Source organism: Marmota monax, unplaced genomic scaffold, assembly GCF_021218885.2.
Source record: "Marmota monax isolate L192 unplaced genomic scaffold, Marmota_monax_Labrador192_F-V1.1 WCK01_AAM20220418_F8-fsc00035, whole genome shotgun sequence".
In the NCBI taxonomy this organism is placed as follows: domain Eukaryota; kingdom Metazoa; phylum Chordata; class Mammalia; order Rodentia; family Sciuridae; genus Marmota; species Marmota monax.
This window is the reverse complement of record NW_026691961.1, coordinates 4,037,810-4,056,027: the sequence shown is the minus strand read 5'-3', so window position 1 is coordinate 4,056,027 and position 18,218 is coordinate 4,037,810. Positions and strand designations below refer to the sequence as shown.

The following is an 18,218-nucleotide window of genomic DNA, read 5'->3' as shown; positions in this document are numbered from 1 at the left end:
AAAACTCGCATTTCTAACAAGTTCTGGGTGCTGCTGCTGGTCCTGTGGCAGCTTTGGGCACCTTGAGTCATGGAGCATGCTCTGTGCTAGCGATTGACCCTCTCGTGTCACCTCCAGGTGAGATGGGGGAACTGGGAGGGGGAGGCGGTCTCCTTGGAGACAGGTGCGTCTGACGTCACATCTGCTCTGTAGGCTACACTGCAGCCACCTCTGACCCCGGGAGCTTTCATGGTCCCAGAGACACGGAGGGCTTCAGAAACCAATTCTGCTACAGCATCCTGCACCTGGCTTTGAACCTGGTGTGGCAAATCCAGAGCCTGCAGAGCGGCTCAGCCCTCTTTGCTCTCAGAGGGTTGCTGCGAGAGCCGGGGTTCGGCCTCTGAGCCCTTCCGGACGCCTCCTGCTCCGCGCTGGGTATTTCCCGTGGAGAGCTAGGAGGGGGGTCCCCGATTGTCACTCTACCTGTGCATTTGAGGTCCGTGACCCTGTGTGCCCCATGCCCTGAAGTGATCACCTGTCCCTTCTCTGTGCTGCCACGGGCCCTCTGGTGGCCTGGAGAGTTAATGCACTCTCCCAAAGGTCTCAGGTGGGAGGCAGAGGGATGGGGGGGGACGTCTGCACAGGGACCTGTCCCTGGGTGCATGGCGATCACCTGATGCAGGTGGAAAGTGCGACTGTCAGCCCCCACCTGAGCTTCTCCTGCAGCCGGGTGGGGAGACTGTCACCTGCAGACGCCCTTTCCTTAAAAAGTCTTCCAGGCGGACTCCAGGAGCAGCCAGGGGGCGGGAAGGGCTGAGCATGAGTCAGACCCCGTGAGCTTGCAAGAGCACAGGTTCCGGCCCTGCCCGCAGGTGGGGACGCGCGGGGCCTGGGAGGGCCGCAGATGCCCCCTCTCCAGCTCTCCTGGGCGTCGCAGCAGCGGCTCTCAGACCCTGAGAGGACGGTCACCGGCCACTGGCGGAGCCAGCCCCACAGCAGGCACCGCGCAGGCGGCAGGCAGCTCGGTCTCCTGGGGGCAGCCACTGTCCCTTGCTTGGGGACTCAGTCCAGGGTCGCTTTTCAGCCATTCTTTGGACACTGGGAGGACCGAGTGAGAGCAGTCCTGTCCCCTGAGGATGGGGACGTGTCCCAAGCAACAGGCCACTGTGAAAACGTCACAGAGCGGACTCACCCAAACCCAGAGGGCACAGCCCAACACGCCCAGGCTGTGCACGTGTGCGTGTGTGTGCCCACGCGTGTGCAGGCGTGTGGACTGCACCGTCTTGCTCCTAGGGCCGTGAGGACCACGGCAGCATGAGGTGAAACCAAGCACAAGGAAGAGGGAGAAAGCGACACTGTCAAAAGACGGAACATGTGACGCGTGGTGGCATGTGACACGGAGCGCTGTTTTATGGGAAATGCTTTTTTCTAAGGAGAAGGAATATTCTAGAATGATATGAAGCATCCCGTGGTCATGCATGAAGCAGCAACGGTCCTGTATTGTCACCATCAAGCATGGCAGGCTCTACACAGTGTGTGCTGGACTTCCACACTGGGACGTCACCTGCCCCAGGCCACTAGGTGACAGGAACTTTCCTGCTCCATTAGGGATCTTCGGGTCGTGGGTCTTATCCTTGGTCCAGCGTTGACAGATGTGCCATTGTGGGGGCATGGACATGCTCCGTGCCCTTTGAGTGGCTGGGGATCGAGGGCGAGCAAGACAGCCGAGCTCCTGCCCAGTCAGAGCTCAGAGTCTAGTGTGATGGCTTCACCCAGGGGAGATGTCATGCCCAGCTCCAGGGGGGCTCGGCCACATCTGGAGACATTGTGTTCGTTGTCACAACGGAGAGTGACGGAGACCAGGGTGGAGGTCAGGGTGCCGCTCAACACACAAGACCCCCCTCCACCCCTGACACGAGCTGGCCCCAAGTGTCCATGGTGCTGAGGTTGAGAAACCCTGGCTCTTGGTCAGACAGATGCACAAACAGGCCCTTAGAGCACACTGGGGGAGGGGGGCTGGGGCTGGGGCTCAGCGGTGGAGCACTCGCTTGGCACGTGTGGGGCCCTGGGTTCCATCCTCAGCACCACATAAAGATAAATAAAATAAAGGTGTTGTGTCCACCTACAACTAATATATATATATATATATATATATATATATATATATTTTTTTTTTTTTTTAATGGGTGACATCTGAGGACATTGAGGGTGCCACTGGATTCAGGGACAGGAACCCAATCCAAGATGTGGCCCCAGAAGGGTTCCAGGAAGTGGCCATGTCCACGCTAAAAACTAGAAGATGAGTCCGACAGGGAGGGAGGATTGGAGCAGAAAAGTAATCCTGGCTGAGAAAATGGCAGGTGCAGAAAGGAAAAAATCACTTCAGAGGAGAGACGCTCACAACCACCCTCTGCCGGGCACATACATGTGCCAACCACTGCCCCGGCACCGGGCCGTGACCAGTGTGCCTGCTGCCACAGCTCCCTTATGCAGCAAAGACTCCCAGCATCCCTGTGTCCTGGGTGTGGCCCTGCAGCCCAGAGAGGTCAGATGACTTGCTCAAGGTCACACAGCCATAAGTGGTGGAGCCAGAATTAGAAAGGAGCCTCCCAGCTCCCAGAGCCCTTGACCTTGACCATGCAGCGGGGACGGCAGAAAATAATTCTCGCAGCTGAACGTGAACAAAAAAGGCTTGTGTGGGGATGGGAGGAAGCTGGGGCCAGGAGGTGGGTCAGGGCCAGGCTGGCTGGGCCAGGCAAGCCACCTGAGTGGTTCAGAGGTAGCCGGGCAGCCGTGGGGAAGTCATCAAAGGACTCTGCTGAGGGAGGGACATATTTGTGTGCTCAGGGATTGGCAGAGGTCAAGGAAGTGCCCGGAATAAGAGCCAGTGGAGGCAGAGGAGCCTTCTGTGTTCTGATCCTAGAAAAAAACAGGGGCCCTTTGAATTCTAGGAAAGGTGTGCAGTCCTGGGTTTCTCAAGAAGTCTCTGCAGACACCCCTGCAGGCTCTCCCCCTCCGAGGGTCAGCCGGTCACCCTCAGCCTGGGACGAAATTAGAACAAAGTGGGAGAGAGCAGGCTAGTGTCATTCAGCCAGCTCTATAGTTAGATTTTTTTTAAAAAAAAATCAGGATTGTTTAGTAGTAGAAAAATACAGTTATTAGCTATGATTACAGGGGGATCCGATTGAGCCGTGGATGTGATCTGCCTGTCGCGTCCTAACCGGCAATTTCAAATTGCCTCCTTTCCCCAAATTTCAGCAAAGGAGGGACCCAGACCTTGCAAAGAGCCCCACATTGTTTATTTGTTGTCTTTAAACAAATCAAACGGAGATTGATCGGCCCTCTTGGGAGCACCGCGGCTGCCCGACGGCCTGGCTCTCCTGCAGGTTTCTGTGGGAGCGGCAGCCCTTAGCCACATGGTTTCCGCTGGAGTCTGCGGGGTCCTCACGGCCCGTGGCCTGGCTCTCCCCAGCGGGGACCATCATGTACCACTAAATGGGGTGAAGCTGTGCCTCCCTGGATTTGGGGGACACCCCGTCACTCACCTGCAACATTGGGACCCCCAGGCCCACTCCTGCTTCCCTGAGAGCTGGCTGGGGTCTGCTTGACCTTCAACTTTGAGGACAGCCCTGACCACCGGCCCATCCTCCCTCCTCAGCCATGTTGATTGAGCACCTCGGTTTTCTGACGCTTCTCAAAGGGACTCGCATTCCACTGGGCGAGTCAGAGAGGTCAGTAAAAAGACGGTCTGCGTGGTGATAGGGCCACGGGGGACAGCAACGGCCAGGTGGCGAGGGACGGGATCCAGGCAGCCTCCACCGAGAGGCAGGAGCTAGTGACACCCTGGGTGCTGAGGAGGGGGTGGCCCTGCAGAGCTCCAGGGGCAGGAGATGCCAGCAAATGCAGAGGCCCCAGGCAGGGGCGAGCTGGGGACAGGAGCAGGGGAGGGGCTGAGCCAGTGCAGTTGGAAGGGACAGGAGGAGGAGACCAGGAGAGCCCGCCGGTCAGTCCCATTGTGCAGCCACCATCCCAAGCTTCCCAGGGACGCTGTCCCCACAGCGGGAGGTTAGAAGTCATTTCAGCCTCTGTGAGGCCAGAGGACAGGAAGGACCCGGAGGACAGGCGGGGAGACCCATCAGTGCATAGGCTCAGCCGCAGGTGGCTTAGACCTAGGTGGCTGCGGGGGACATGAAGGGACACAGGGGCCCAAGGCTGAGGCAGAGTCTGTGGACCCTGGGTGGTGGGGTGCTTCCAGATGCACCCCTGATTTTCTCTACCAAGCTTTGTCCATCCAAACACCCTCTTTCCTACTCTCTGTTTCATTTCTGGGTTTTTCTGTTTGTGGTTCAGGGAATTGTACCCAGAAGCGCTTACCACTGAGCAACATTCCCAGTCCTTTTTTAGATTATTATTTTTTTAATTTGAGACAGGGTCTTGCTAAGCTGCAGAGGGTCTCCCTACATTACCAGGCCTCTAACTCACGATCCTCCTGCCTCAGCCTCCCGAGTGGCTGGGATTACAGGTGTGCGCCACCACGACTGGCTCCTCCCTCATCTGTCTCCTAGGCACCTGGGGGTGCGTGGTTCGGGGTCAGGGGGAGGCTCTTTAAGGACTGGGATGCTGAAAGGCAATTGGTTTTTCTCAATAAAATTGACAGCAGTTTCCAGAAAACCTACCGTACAGATCTGAAGTTCTGCTGTGGATCCCGTGTTGGTTCTGTCTGGGCCGAAGGCAGGACCCACTCTCACGAGGAACCACGCGGACCAACTCCCAGAAAGATGCACCAAACCGTTCCCAGGTGAGTTCCTCTGCGGACCCCGCAAGCTCCGCCCACCAGGTGGCTCCACCCCTTCCACCTGGCTCACAGCTTAAGGGCCACCTGGTCAGGGGCGTCGGAGCCGCGGCCATGTTCCTGGGTCTGCACGTCTCTTGCGCTGTCAGATGGACATAAGCTGCCGTCCTTGAGCTGACAGAGCCAGGAGGGTCCCAGCCTGTCCCAGCCCACGGTGAGGAGTTTGGGGACTGGAAATGTGGCCGGGGAGTCGGGCAGCCGGGTTCCACCCCAGCACCCGCACCTCCCGGCTGTGCCCGCCGGGTCTGAGCGTGTGTCCCCAGGGCTTGCCTCCCCTCCCTGGGTGTCGGGGTGCAGAGCACCCTCCTGTCCTCCAAGGTCACAGGGGAAGATGAAGTAGGGGGTGCAGGGGTGTGCACACCCGGGGGCTCCCTAGTCTTGGTGGTGGCGAGGTTGAGGCCACGCGGTTGGAGCAGGACACTTGGAGACTCCTGTAGAGTGGCCCTGCCCTGGTGGCCAGGTCACTGGGATAATCAAATGAGACAGAGCAAGAAGGGCAGGCCCTGCTTCGTGTGTGTGTGTGTGAGTGTGTGAGTGTGTATGTATGTGAGTGTGTGAGTGTGTGTGTGTGAGAGTGTGTGAGTGTGTGTGAGAGTGTGTGAGAGTGTGTGTGAGTGTGTGTGAGTGTGAGTGTGTGTGTGAGAGTGTGTGAGTGTGTGAGAGTGTGTGAGAGTGTGTGTGAGAGTGTGTGAGTGTGTATGTATGTGAGTGAGTGTGTGAGTGTGTGTGAGAGTGTGTGCGTGTGTGTGTGTGAGTGTGTGCGTGTATGAGTGTGTGTGAGTGTGTATGTATGTGAGTGTGTGTGAGTGTGTGTGAGAGTGTGTGTGTGAGAGTGAGTGTGTGTGAGTGTGTATGTGTGTGAGTGTGTATGTATGTGAGTGTGTGTGTGTGAGAGTGTGTATGTGTGTGAGAGTGTGAGTGTGTGTGAGAGTGTGTGCGTGTATGAGTGTGTGTGTGTGAGTGTGTATGTATGTGAGTGTGTGAGTGTGTGTGAGAGTGTGTGAGAGTGTGTGCGTGTATGAGTGTGTGTGTGAGTGTGTATGTATGTGAGTGTGTGTGAGTGTGTGTGAGAGAGAGTGTGTGAGTGTGTGTGAGAGAGTGTGTGAGTGTGTGTGTGAGAGTGTGTGAGTGTGTGTGTGTGAGTGTGTGTGTTGTGAGAGTGTGTATGTGTGTGTGTGTGTGTTTCTGAGGCTTTCTGCTCAGGTCGGGGAGGTTCTAGAACTTTCAGACACAGGTTTCCTTTGGGGGTAGTATCCTGAGAGGTAGAGTGACATCTTTTTTTTCCGCCCATGCACAGAACCTGGGTGGACTAGAACATTCCTCACCTTAGCCTGAGTAACTGACACCATCTACTTAGAACAGGTCGTGTTCCAACACGCGGCCAGATCTGGAGGAGCCGGGACTGCACAGGGGGAATTTTGGTCAAGTCACTGCTCTGGTCAGGCAAGGTTCCCTTTGTGTTCTTGTCTGGTGTTTCAAAGAACTCGAGTCTGCCATAGGCGGGCAGGGATTGAAGCTGCTTGGTGAGTCTAGGTCATGCCCACAACAAGGTCCTTGCAGAGGAAATGTCTGTGCAGATGGTTTCAAGGTCCTTGTGCAGATTGGAAATTCCACGTGACAGAGGACTGGTCACTGGACACTTGTCCATCCATCAAAAGCAATCTTTTGTAGCAATTAAAAACTAACAGCTGGGTGTAGTGGTGCATCCCTGACGTGGTGCATCCTAGCAACCTGGGAGGCTGAGGCAGAAGGATTGCAGGTTGGAGGCCAGCCTCAGCAGCTTGGTGAGGCCCCAAGCAATTTAGTGACCCTGTCTCAAAATTTAAAATAAAAAGGGATGGGGATGTGGCTCGTGGTAAAGCACCCCTGGGTAAAATCCCCAATACCCAAACAAAAACAAACAAATCAAAATGTAATGACAGGGAAAGGCGTGAGGAGTTGGATTGCATCTCCTACCCACTCAGGTTGAGGTCCTGATCCCAGCACCTCGAAATGCGACCGTGTTTGGAAACAGGGGGTTACAGAGGTGATTAGTTAAAATGAGGTCGTAAGGTGGGTCTCCAGTCCAGGATGACAGGGTCCTTACAGGAAGACAAAGGCAGAGATCAGAGGGACATGGCTGCAGGCCTGTGGACACCAGAGTGCCCACCAGCCCCAGAGCCAGGAGAGGCCAGGAGGGCCACCCGACGGGCCCAGAGGGAGCCGCGCTGCAGACACCGTGGCTGGGCCTCTGGCCTCTGACGCCGTAATACGTTCCTGTGATTTCCAGCGGGTCCGTGGACCTGGCCTCTGCAGCCCTGGGACAGGAGCCCGGGAGCCGTCCACACTGTGTCACCAAGTGAAAGAAACACGCAAAAGCACATAGAGCAGGTGTGGATCATGAGTCCTTTTATATACAAATCCTGATTATGTGTGAATTTAAATGACAGGCAGGATCACCAACCAGCCAGGAGCCGGGTGACCACTCCGCAGTAGAACCGCAGGCTTCTCATCGGGCTCAGTTTTCTAGTCTGTTTCCTAAACTTTCAAAACAAAACCTTTATGAGCATAACAGGGAGAAGGTCATTTTTATCTAAGAGAGATGATTACCCTGGGAATATTCTCCCTGCCGTACCTCTTATACCAAGGCACCGCACGTGGGTTCGTTCCTAAGGTCTCCGATTGAAAGGCCCCTCTCACCCAGGTGGGCTCGGACGGTAGGTCCACGATGAGAGAGGAACAAAGACAGGAGGAGCGATACCCTCTCTCTTTTAGAATCAGTGGCTCCCCAGTACCCTCAGGTAGGATCCCCGTGTGCTCTGCCACAACTTCGGCTCTGCCAGCCTCTGGAGTCTGGAGTCTCATGACCCATCTATAGCTGACCCCCAGGGCTGACCAGCTTGTGCCCAGCCCTGCACACACACACGTGCACACACACACACACACGCACGCACCACTTGCACGTAACCATAAGGTAGTCACATTTGGCCTAACTCCTGACGCAGCCACACTGGCTTCCCGGGTGAAACTGCGCCCTGGTCCATGCCTGTGTCCTTCGGCTGAGTCCCGCCAGCCTCACGTCCTCAGCTGAAACACCAGTGTCCCCAGGAAGCCCCCTGGGAGCCTGGCCTCCGCCTCCATGAGGTCCCTCTGAGGCCCCACCCCCGTGTGTCCCGCTAGTCACACCTGTCACCTCCCTCTCTGCCTCTTCCCCTGCACTGTCAGCCCCACAAGGGGCCCAGAACGCTCCATGGCCCCCTCGGCACCCAGGAGGCTGGGCCTGGCCCTCAGGAACTGCCCCAAAGCACCCACTGGACTGCACGCGAGCCTGGCCGTCGGGCAGCAGAGCCAGGACCAGGGTGTCTGGAGCTCCGAGCGTCTCCCCTGCTCCTGTCTGTCCCTCCCGCCCGCCATCCACACACCCCAGCAGCCGTTGGAATGTAAATAAGATGAAGCCACCACATCCGCCCCCTGGCACGGGTCCCCTCCTCTCAGAATCCAATCCAAGGTCCCCGTGGCCTCTAAGGCCTGCAAGACCCGCCGCCTCCCGGCAACCTCGGCCTCAGCCCAGAAAACACAGGTGCTGCCAAGACGGTGGAGAGCTCTGGTGAGCCTCGCTGCTCTTCAGGGCCCTGTGGAAAGCGAAGGCACCCAGTCCCCAGAAGCAGATCCCCCGCAGACACAGGAGGGGGAGGTGAGAGGCCAGGCCCAGCCACAGCCGCCGCCACCAGCCCTCCCGGCCGCAGAGTGGCTGTACAAGGTCTGCACAGAGACAAGCTGTCCTCTGCAGGTTGGCACGCACGTGGAAGGACAGAGGACACTCACCATCCACCCATCCGCTTGTCCATCCATCCTTCCGTCCACCCACCCATTTGTCTTACCCGCCCATTTACATATACATACACAGAGCTGTCTCCCCACCCACCCACCCATCCATCCATCTATATATCCACCCATCCATCTTACCCACTCCTCCATCCATCCACCCATCCATCTTACCCATCCATCCATCCATCCATCCATCTATCCATCCACTCACCCATCCGTCCATCCACCCACCCACCCATCCACCCATCCATCTTATCCACTCCTCCATCCGTCCATCCATCCATCCATCCACCCACCCACCCACCCACCCACCTTGTCCACCTGTCCCTCCAGCCGTCTATCTTATCCATCCATCTATCTTATCCATCCATCATCTCCTCCATCCATCCCCCCATCCGTCCCCTCACCCTTCTGTCTTTTCTTCCTCCTGTCTCAGAGCCCCCCCCTCCCAGCGCCCATCAAGGTGTCTTCCAGAGGGACACCTTCGTCCTCAGGAGGCTTCTCCGGCAGCCCAGCTCCCCTGCAGAAGTGAGCACCAGTCACTGTGCAGACACCCCTCACCGTCCCCAGGACGCCAGTCCCCCTGGCCGCTCTCACTTCACCTCTGACCACAGAAGCCTTTGTGCTGCTCTCCCCCAGGGCTAGGGTCCTCCCGAGGTTCTCTGTCAGTTGTGAGTCTCCCTTCCCAATCTTGAATCCAGCCTCACCCCTCACGGCCCCACCTCGGCTCCTGCTAACGACGTCTCTGCCACCGTCACCTCCTCCCCGGATGATGGCAACAGCCTCTGGATGGGTCTCCCTGCTCCCTCCACCCACTGCCTGCCATCTGTGGGTCCTACAGCAGCCAACAGTCTTCTTCAGGACACTGCCTGTCAGTACGTGCAGAACGGAGCTTCCGTTGTAAAAAAAAATGGCCGGATGAACAGAATCCCCACCTGACCAAGCAATTCGCGCCCCAGAGATCACCCAAGAACTGAAAACAGGTGTTCAAACAAAAACTCTTGCAGAAACGTTTATAACATCATTATCTACAAAGACCAAAAGGAAACAACCCAAATGTCCATCAACAGATGAATGGAAACAAAACGCAACAGATCCAAACATTGGAATATTATGCAGCTGTAAAAAGGAACGAGGTACCAATGCAAGCACAGTGTGAGCCGTCCTTGACAGCACTGTGGTGTCGAAGGATCCAGGCACAAAAGGCTGCTCATCGTGTGGTTCTATTTCTGTGCATTATCGAGAACCGAGGAGTCCCTAGAGGAGGAAAGCAGGTGGTGGTTGGCTGGGTCAGGGGGAGTAAGAGTGGCTGCTTAGTGGTCCAGTCTCCTTTGGGAGTGACAGTGTCCTGGGACTACACGGGGCTGGTGGCCACCAGGCGTTGTGAATGGACCAAATGCTGCTGGATTGTTCGCCTAAAAGTGCTAATGGGATGACCTGTGAGTCTCACCTCCATTTTTTAAATCAGTCTTTGTAACCTGATCACCACCCACCAGTGGCTTCCCCCCGAGACTTAGGGTGCCACCACTGCTTCGTAGCCCACCAGTGAGTTTCCAGGGCTCCTACCCAGCTGCACCCAGGGCCCCGGCTCATTTCTGCCCCCACCTCGGTTACCACCCTCACAAAGCCCACAGACACACCGGCATCGCCCCCTGGTGGACGCCCTGTGGAGCGCCTCTCCACCTCCCCTTGACCCCTTGACATTTCGCCTGTGGATTCTTGGCGGGTTACCCCTCTGTTGCTCCTATTGCCTCCTCCTCTTACCTAGGGTCATCCAGTTAGTCTGTGGGGTTTTTTTAATTGACATAAAGTCCACGTGACCTAAAATAAGCCCTTTCAGGTGTACCGTACAGTGGCTTTCCGTCCGTTCCCAGCGCCACACAGCCGCCACCTCTGTCTATTCCCAGACATCACTAGTGCAGAACAGAACCACAGCCCTCAGGCAGCTCTCCCATGCCCACTCCCCGGCCCCTGACAAGCACCAATTTGCTCTCTGTGTCTCCGGAGCCCCCTGTTCTGCGTGCTTTTGTATCAATGGGGTCACAACAAGTGTGCCCTTCTCCTGTACTTGCCTTCACTTAGCATCGTGTTCGCGAGGCTCTTTCATCCTGCAGCGTGGGTCCGAATGGCATTCCTTTTTCATGACCCAGTAATATTCCGTTGCACAGATAGACCACATCTTACGTGTCCACTCACCTACCGGTGGCCTTTTCCACTGTGTGGGCTATGTGTGTACAGAGCCATGGGTTTGAGCCTCTGTCTTCCGTAACTTGGGGAATGGAGTTGCCGAGTCACGGGGCGATTCTGAATTTGAATTGTGGATGAACCACGGATCTGTCTTCCCCGGAGGCTGAGCAGTTTTGTGTTTCACCTGGATTTTTAACATGGCATCTTCTAGAATCCAGTCTCAGTTCGGGGTCTTAGTCTCAGCAGCTAGAAGACTGGGCAGCACACAGTGGGTCTCAGTAAATACTTCTAAAGTGAATAAAAATAATAGACGTAGCTCCCCGGTGTAGGCAGCTCGGGGTGGACGTCAACCTTCAGATCTGGGCGAGGGCAAGGCAAGGTCCACCCCCGGGCTCTTGTTAAAGGGCTTGCTTCACTGCAAGAGGTCAGGTGCTGGGAGCCATTAGCCAAGTAGGTATGACAATTTCCTTGCCAGCGTACCCCATGTTGCAGTGACATTGAATGTACGTGACCTTGCTCAAGGACCAAGGCAGATTAGGGTGTTCCCGGTTTTAAGATAATCGTGTTTAGGGCGTTCCCAGTTTAGGTTCCAGGTTTAAGGTTTAAGATTATTCCTGCTGGGAATAGGGCGTATCCTGCTGCCTGAGTTCCCCTTGAGTTCTCACGGGATTCAGACAGTATATTTTGGAGATAGAAGCCCAGAGAACGTGGATTTGGGCAGAGAACTTGGATTTCCCCAGAACGTGATTGTAGACGGCTGGTGTGAGTTCGGGAATAAAGAGTTGCTGTTTGAATCTACAAGCTGTGTGGTGGCTCGTGATTGTGTGCCCAGCCAGACTGCGGCATTTGTGCCCAGCCAGACTGCGGCAGTCAGGATGAGGGGAAGGTGCTCCAGGAACCCGGGAGCTCAGAGGTCGCAGGAGAGAAGCTCAACAGGGACGTGGGGGTGGCCACATGCCCCCTGGTCTGCTCCAAGGAGCCCCCAAATGTAGAGTAAATTCTATCAGCTGGTAATGGGCCCGGGACAGAGCTCAGCAAGAACCGAGGAACAGACACTTTGCAACTAGACCTTTATTCTGTCTCTGTGTCTCTTGGCACTGCCTCCTGTCTGCACACACACACACACACACACACACACACACACACTCACAGCCCTTAAATGGAACCCCAGGGTGTTTTATTCTGCAGAGAGATCATGAAAAGCCTAGATGCTTTGACGCCAAAGAGAACTGCCATTCCACTAATGAGCTGTGTGGCCCAAGCCGATTTCTTTACCTCTCTGATCCTTGATTTCTCTACTTAGAACATGGGAGTCTCAATAATATTTAGGCCGGTCGCCATGACAGATGTGACCCAGGAGGCTCACGCCTGCCACCAGGACATGACTAAGCCTCCCTTCTTTGCCCCAAAGGATCCTGCTTCCATCTGAACGTTTTCGGATCCTTGTGACAGCCACACCCTACAAGAGCCATGTCTCCAAAACAGGGCCAATTGGATGTGTTTGGTGATAATTAAAAATCACAAAGAACAACATGTAACCGGGTCGTCTGAAACACCCATTAGCAGCAAACTGCTAAGGAAAGAGCCAAGAAGACCACAACATGATTCAGCACTCAATTCCAGGCTGACACGCTTTAATCTGGCTTTTAAATTTTTCATTACGTTAATCTAATTTTAGACATTAATGAGATTGTGGCGCACGGTATTTATTTCCATTTCAGTTTGTCTTCCCTCCTCCTCCGCGCCACCCCGTCTCGGGCCCTGGAGCCAGCCCGCCCGCCCCGCCGTCCCTGTCCCTGCTGCCCAGTGGGCACCTGCGGGCCCTGGGAGCGTGGTCCAGCAGCGTGGCCACCGGGCTCCACCTCGGGCCCCAGACCCGCTCAGGCAGAAGCCACCCTTGACCCAGAGCCGCGTGGTTTTGTTGAGAAGCGCGACCTTCAAGACCTTTAGGCACCAGGAGCTGCAGCCCTGGACGTGGCCGGTCCCTGCCCTCACGGGGGCCACAGGCTCCAGACCCAGGCGGGGCCAATGGCTTTCCATTTCCATCTCCTGTGGGTGATCTTTTTTCCTCTCCGACTCAGGGACATGCGGGCACACAGTGTCCTGAGAAGTCCTGAGCCTAGATTCCAGCCCCGTCCTTGGATGCGGCAGCATCTTCCCAGCCCCGAGGAGGAGGCGCGCAACCCACTGTGTCCCCGACACCCGTGTGCTGGGCCCGTGCTCGGGGCTCCACTCACAATACCTGGAGGAAGCCTGGGGCCACCCCGGGAGGCAGGCCCCACTTGAGCCCATCTCACAGATGAGGAAACTGAGTCGCGCCCAGCAAGTGAGTTTTCCCAGGATGGCACCTGGCAGGCTTCGAACCCAGGAACCCAAGTCCAGAGCCTGAGCGCTGGTCAGTTGGCCTCCACCCAAGTGAGACTCTGATTCAGCAGATACTGGCCAAGTCCCTACAAAGTGCCAGGCTTTGGGGACAATGGGGACCCAAGGGAGTTCACTGTCTGGTGGGAAGGAGGACATGGAGCAGATGGCCCATCCATCAGTCTGTCCGATCACGCTGGACAGAAGACATTCATAGGCTGCTACGGAGGGGGTCCGGGGAGGCCCCACAGCGGGAGGTCTTCAAGCTCAGGGCCGATGGAGTGACCAGCTGATGGTGGGGGATGAACATTCCAGAAACAAAGGACAACACGGATGTAGAGGATGCGGGGGGCATGGGTCAGGGGTCCAGGATGCTCAGAACACACCGGGACACTGGGAACATGCCCCCCTCACCCTGCCCTCCAGGACTGGCTTCATCTCCAAGGGGTTTTTCCCACACAAAGGCCAAGGTGCCCCGTCCCCTCCAGCTCTGAACCTCTGTCCTGGAGACTTGTCACCTGCCCAGAGAGCCGCTTTCCAAGGGGTCCCAGCAGCCAGCTTGGGTGGTGTGCCCATCCCTGGACCAACCGTTCTCTGCTGGGAGCTGCCGCTGGTTCACCAGGCGAGGGCCACCAGAGCCCAGCATCATGGTGGACACTTCAGACCCATGGGCCTAGGGCAGGGAGCGGAGGGAATCCATGGCTGGCTTCTGGTGACCTTGGCATTGTCCACTGTCAGCCGTCCTTTGCTTTGTTCCCGGGGACATCCCCACATAAGGAAGTCACTTCCATCACTGATGACCACTGGCTAATTGGGAAGTCGTGTGTTGAAGGTGGAGCTGACCTTGTAGGTACATCTTGCTGGCCGAGGAACCGTCGCCGTAGTGAGGGCAGCAGCTGAGAAGCCAAGTGTCCCAAGGCCTCTGTCAGGCACCGCTCCAGGGGAGGGACCTGGAAAATCTTCCGTTATAAATTCTCTTCCTGTTTTCCCAGTCCTTTATGAGTCTCTTGCCACAGTCTCAGGACACGGTGTATCAGTCAGGGCAGGCATAGATATGCTGCGGTAACAAATGACCCCAGTTCTCAGGGCCAGTTCACGGTGATGGTAGGGCAGTTACTTATTAACTTTCGGAGCCCATGAAAAAAAGCTACGTTCTGCTCCTCGCTCCCAGAAAGATTGCTCGCGATGATTAACATGGGCATGATCGTCTTCAGAGGGTGAAGTCCTGAGTCTGGGGAGGGAGGAGAGAAGGAGGCAGACGAGGAGCAGGGATTGGCAGAGACTGAAACCGAGGGCTCAAGAAACCCAAAATAAATGAACTCTGAACTTGGAGCCGCTTGACAGAATAGTTCCGCATCCAATCCCAGATGTAAAATTAATTAGGATTCCATTTGCAATCGGACACAGCTCTTGGGTCAAAGGACAGGAAGCACTTTGACCTGGAATCTTCTTAGGGGCTGTGCCCAGGGCAACAGGGAGGGAGGGAGGGGTCTGGGCTGGGGAGGGGCCCCTGTTCAGGAAGCTTCTCCTCCCGCGCAGACCCTGCAGGCAAACAGGCCGGGCCTGCAGAGGGGACTTTGGCAGCCGACTCCTCCATCCACCCCCATGCTGTGGTTGATAAGACATTTACAAATTCAGGGAGAGAAAAATGTGGTCATTTGTACAGCTGCGTGGTACAGCTTGACGTTAGCAGAGTGTTCAGAGCCCATGAATCACAGAAGGAGGTAAAAATTCAAATGGATATAAATGTCCATTAATAGTGGAAAAGTTCAATAAATTACACTTCATCCGTATTATGGGATAATATGAAGCCATTATAAAAATGAGATAGACCTCCATGCAGCGCCGTGGAAAGATCTCCAAAAAACGCTAAGTTAAAATAACACACACACAAAAAAAAAAAAAAGAAAAGAAAATTGAAGAACAATGCATTCAGTCTGATGCCATTTATGCACAGATACAAGATCTATGCTGAACAATACCCGTGATCATCCCCCGGGAAGAATTGAGTGGAACAGGATCAAGATCTCCATATTTTCTTTGTGTATTTATATTCTTTCTATAGTTTCTGTTGCAATCCTTTTACATGTTTAAAAAAAAAAGTGTTGTGTCTACTATGTGAAATTCAACAGAGAAAGTGAGTGATTTTGGAAAACTGAAGGAAAAAAAAAAGTTATTGAACTTATGCACCCTGGACCTCATCACCCACCATCACCACCACCAGCAATGCCTTAGGCCCTGGCGGGGCCAGCAGAACTAGCATGCCTTTCCCAGCCAGATGACCATTTCCACCATTCCCCATCCTTCTGTTCCCTGTTGTTATTGTGCACACGAATTCCATTCAGAAATACACTCTTGCCGCAGTGTATCAGTCAGCGTAGGCATGGATATGCTGCAGTAACAAATGACCCCAGTTCTCAGTGCCTCATGCGGAAAACAAACACCCACTTCATGATGATGGTAGGTCAGATGCTGCTCGGCTGCAAATCGTCTTCCAGTCTGAGGGCCAGGGTCAATCTCTGGGGTGGGGTCCACCTGGCCTTTGTCTCGAGTGCTCTGGCTGCCTGGAGGAGGGACCTCAGGTAGGTTCTAACAGGGTGTCTCTGCCTGTTGGGGAGTATTATGGTTTGATTCAGGAATGTCCCCCCAAAAGCTCGTGTCCTGAAAGCAGGGTCCTAATAAGGCCAGGGTCCCAGGTGGGGCTCTTTGGAAATGATTGGCTCTTGAGGGCCGTAGCTTCCTGAGTGGATTATTCCAGTTGGTGGGAATGAATCCACTAGGTAGTCACTGTAGGCAGGTGGGATGTGGCTGGGGAAGTTGGTTACTGGGCACGTGGCCTTGGGGATTCTATCTGTCCCTGGCCTGTTCCCAACCTGAGTGTCATTCCTGACGAACGCTCCGGGCGCAGAGGGAGGCCCACGGTCATCCCGGGCAGCTTGCCTCACGCTCTACTGCCTCCCGATTCTTAGAGGGCGACCGGCCGCTGTCACCACTGATGGCCCAAATGCATTGCCATTAAGCTCAGACGGGCGACCGGAGGCTGGGCACGGGGACAGGTAGCAAGGTCAGCCGCAGCAGGGAGCCAACAGTAGCCACACTCTCTCTTCTCAGGCCTCGCCTGGGGCTGTTCTTGTGAAAGCTGCTCTCTGGTCCCACACACAGCCCCTGAAAGTCCTGAGGGGGGACCTCCCACAGGGACCTTGGGTCTTTCGTTTTTTAAAAAAGACATAACGTGTTCTTGTTCCCATATGTTCATTCATCGATTTGGCTCGCAAATATCTTCCGAGGGTGAAGCATTGTGATAAATGATGAAGACACACAGCACCCTGGGGACATGGCCCAGAGTCTGCACTCGAGCAGGAGAAATAGCCACTCAGTGACGGAGCAAAGCTTCAGTCGTGGAACATCGGGGTCCAGAAGCAGTCGGGTCCGAGTGCCCACTTGGCAGCCAGACTCCTTGCTGAGTGATCTTGGGCTAATTACCTGACCTCTCTGGGCCTCCATTTGCCACATTTATGAAAGAAGAGGGATACTAAGACTCCAATTTCATAGATTCGTTGATAGAGTAAATAGATTCATATATACAAAGCTCTTGGGAAAATATCAGGTACCTAAGAAGGCCCCCTTTGAGGGGTTCAGGTCCAGCCTACACCTTGTGATCTGCTCTCTCCCCTGCCCACGGGGGTCAGCTCCTAGAGTCTTGATGTGACAGGTGACTGCAGGGAGCAGGAGGAGCCAGCCAGTTCCCCTGGGAAGGGACTTGGTTGTTGTGGTCAGTTTGTTCTGGACACAGAACCCTCCCAGGCCCTCCCTCATGTGTCCAGTGTCGGGGTCCAGACCCAGGAGCCCAGGGGTGCTCCCCACCGCTCTGTTCCAGGAAATGCTCTTGAACACCTCCAAAACACGGGGGATTCGAGTCCGTTTCTCTGGCTTGCCCCCCCCAGCGCCCCCGAGAAACTCTGTGTCCTTGATTGTTGCAGGAAATTCCAAGACGGGCCCGACTGCTAGGAGTGAGCGTGGTCGGGGTCCGTGGAGGACACGCAGGGTCTTCCAGCTCCGTGAGCACCTGGGGTAGAGAAAGCAGAACAAAAAACCTCAGCTGCACACATAAGCCCATTCCCATGGGTTCATACACTCAGCCGTGGTCGGGGGGATTTGCTAGAATCCCTGCACGCTGGGCATTTGGTGAAGTGTGACTGGGCCATCTGGAGGGGCATGGATCATCTGGGTAGTGTAGGGGCAGACCTATCAATGGATCTCCCTTTTTAAAGTTTATGTTCTTGATTGATTTGCTGAAGGACTAGTAACCGTTGATATTGATTGGCAGGCACCACGTGTGGCTTTGAATGCTCGGCGTGGAAAACCTCACTCGATTCCCGTGGCAATCCTGAGGTAGGTACGATCGTCCCCATGGACAGAGGAGAAAACTGAGGCCCAGAAACACTGAGAGACTTGCCCAAAGCTGTCGGCTGGCGCACACCAGATCTGGAGTTAAAACAGCCGCAGAGTGGACGGTCCAGGTTTTCAATAATCACACGACATTGGTTCTCAGGCTCTGAGTTTCAGATCCCTGGAGCTGGATCTGCAGGTGACCTCTCTAACAGACTCGTGGTTCTCATGTTATTATTTTATTCCCCTTTTCAAAAGGCCGTTTCCCCATCCTCTCTGCCACCACCTGATTATGCCTCTACCCCAAAATACCTGGAAGATGCGTCAGACCTACCACAAGGCATTACCAGCACCCAGGATGGTGGAGTCCCTAGGAAAATAATTCACCTAAGGAAATAAAAATGATGACTAGCATTTATTTTGTGCCTAATGTATGCCAGGCACAAACTGTTTCTTTATATTTATGATTTCATCACCCTTAATTATCTCTTTGAGGAAGGAATACTAATTGTCTCTATTATGGTTTAGATGCAAAGTGTCCCCCCAAACTCCTACATTAATACAGAAGGTGAAGGAGTTAGATGAGGACAGCTGTCACCTAATCAGTGGACGGATCCATCCGATGGGTTAATAGTTTGAATGG

General features: G+C 55.0%; 2 long non-coding RNA genes across 2 annotated transcripts in view; one reads left to right on the top strand and one right to left on the bottom strand.

Annotated features, from left to right (window-relative positions):
• Positions 1 to 3,587: 3,587 nt before the first annotated feature.
• The window catches only part of LOC124081183 (uncharacterized), a 15,000-nt gene continuing 369 nt past the window's right edge, over positions 3,588 to 18,218 (top strand). Inside the window, exons 1-3 of the long non-coding RNA XR_006847982.2 lie at positions 3,588 to 3,710; positions 4,637 to 4,777; positions 17,514 to 17,578. This is a non-coding gene — a long non-coding RNA (uncharacterized LOC124081183). The remainder of the gene's footprint in view (positions 3,711 to 4,636; positions 4,778 to 17,513; positions 17,579 to 18,218) is intronic.
• LOC131423395 (uncharacterized) overlaps positions 17,042 to 18,218 on the bottom strand; it is a 16,253-nt gene continuing 15,076 nt past the window's right edge. The window contains exon 3 of the long non-coding RNA XR_009224886.1: positions 17,042 to 17,252. This is a non-coding gene — a long non-coding RNA (uncharacterized LOC131423395). The remainder of the gene's footprint in view (positions 17,253 to 18,218) is intronic.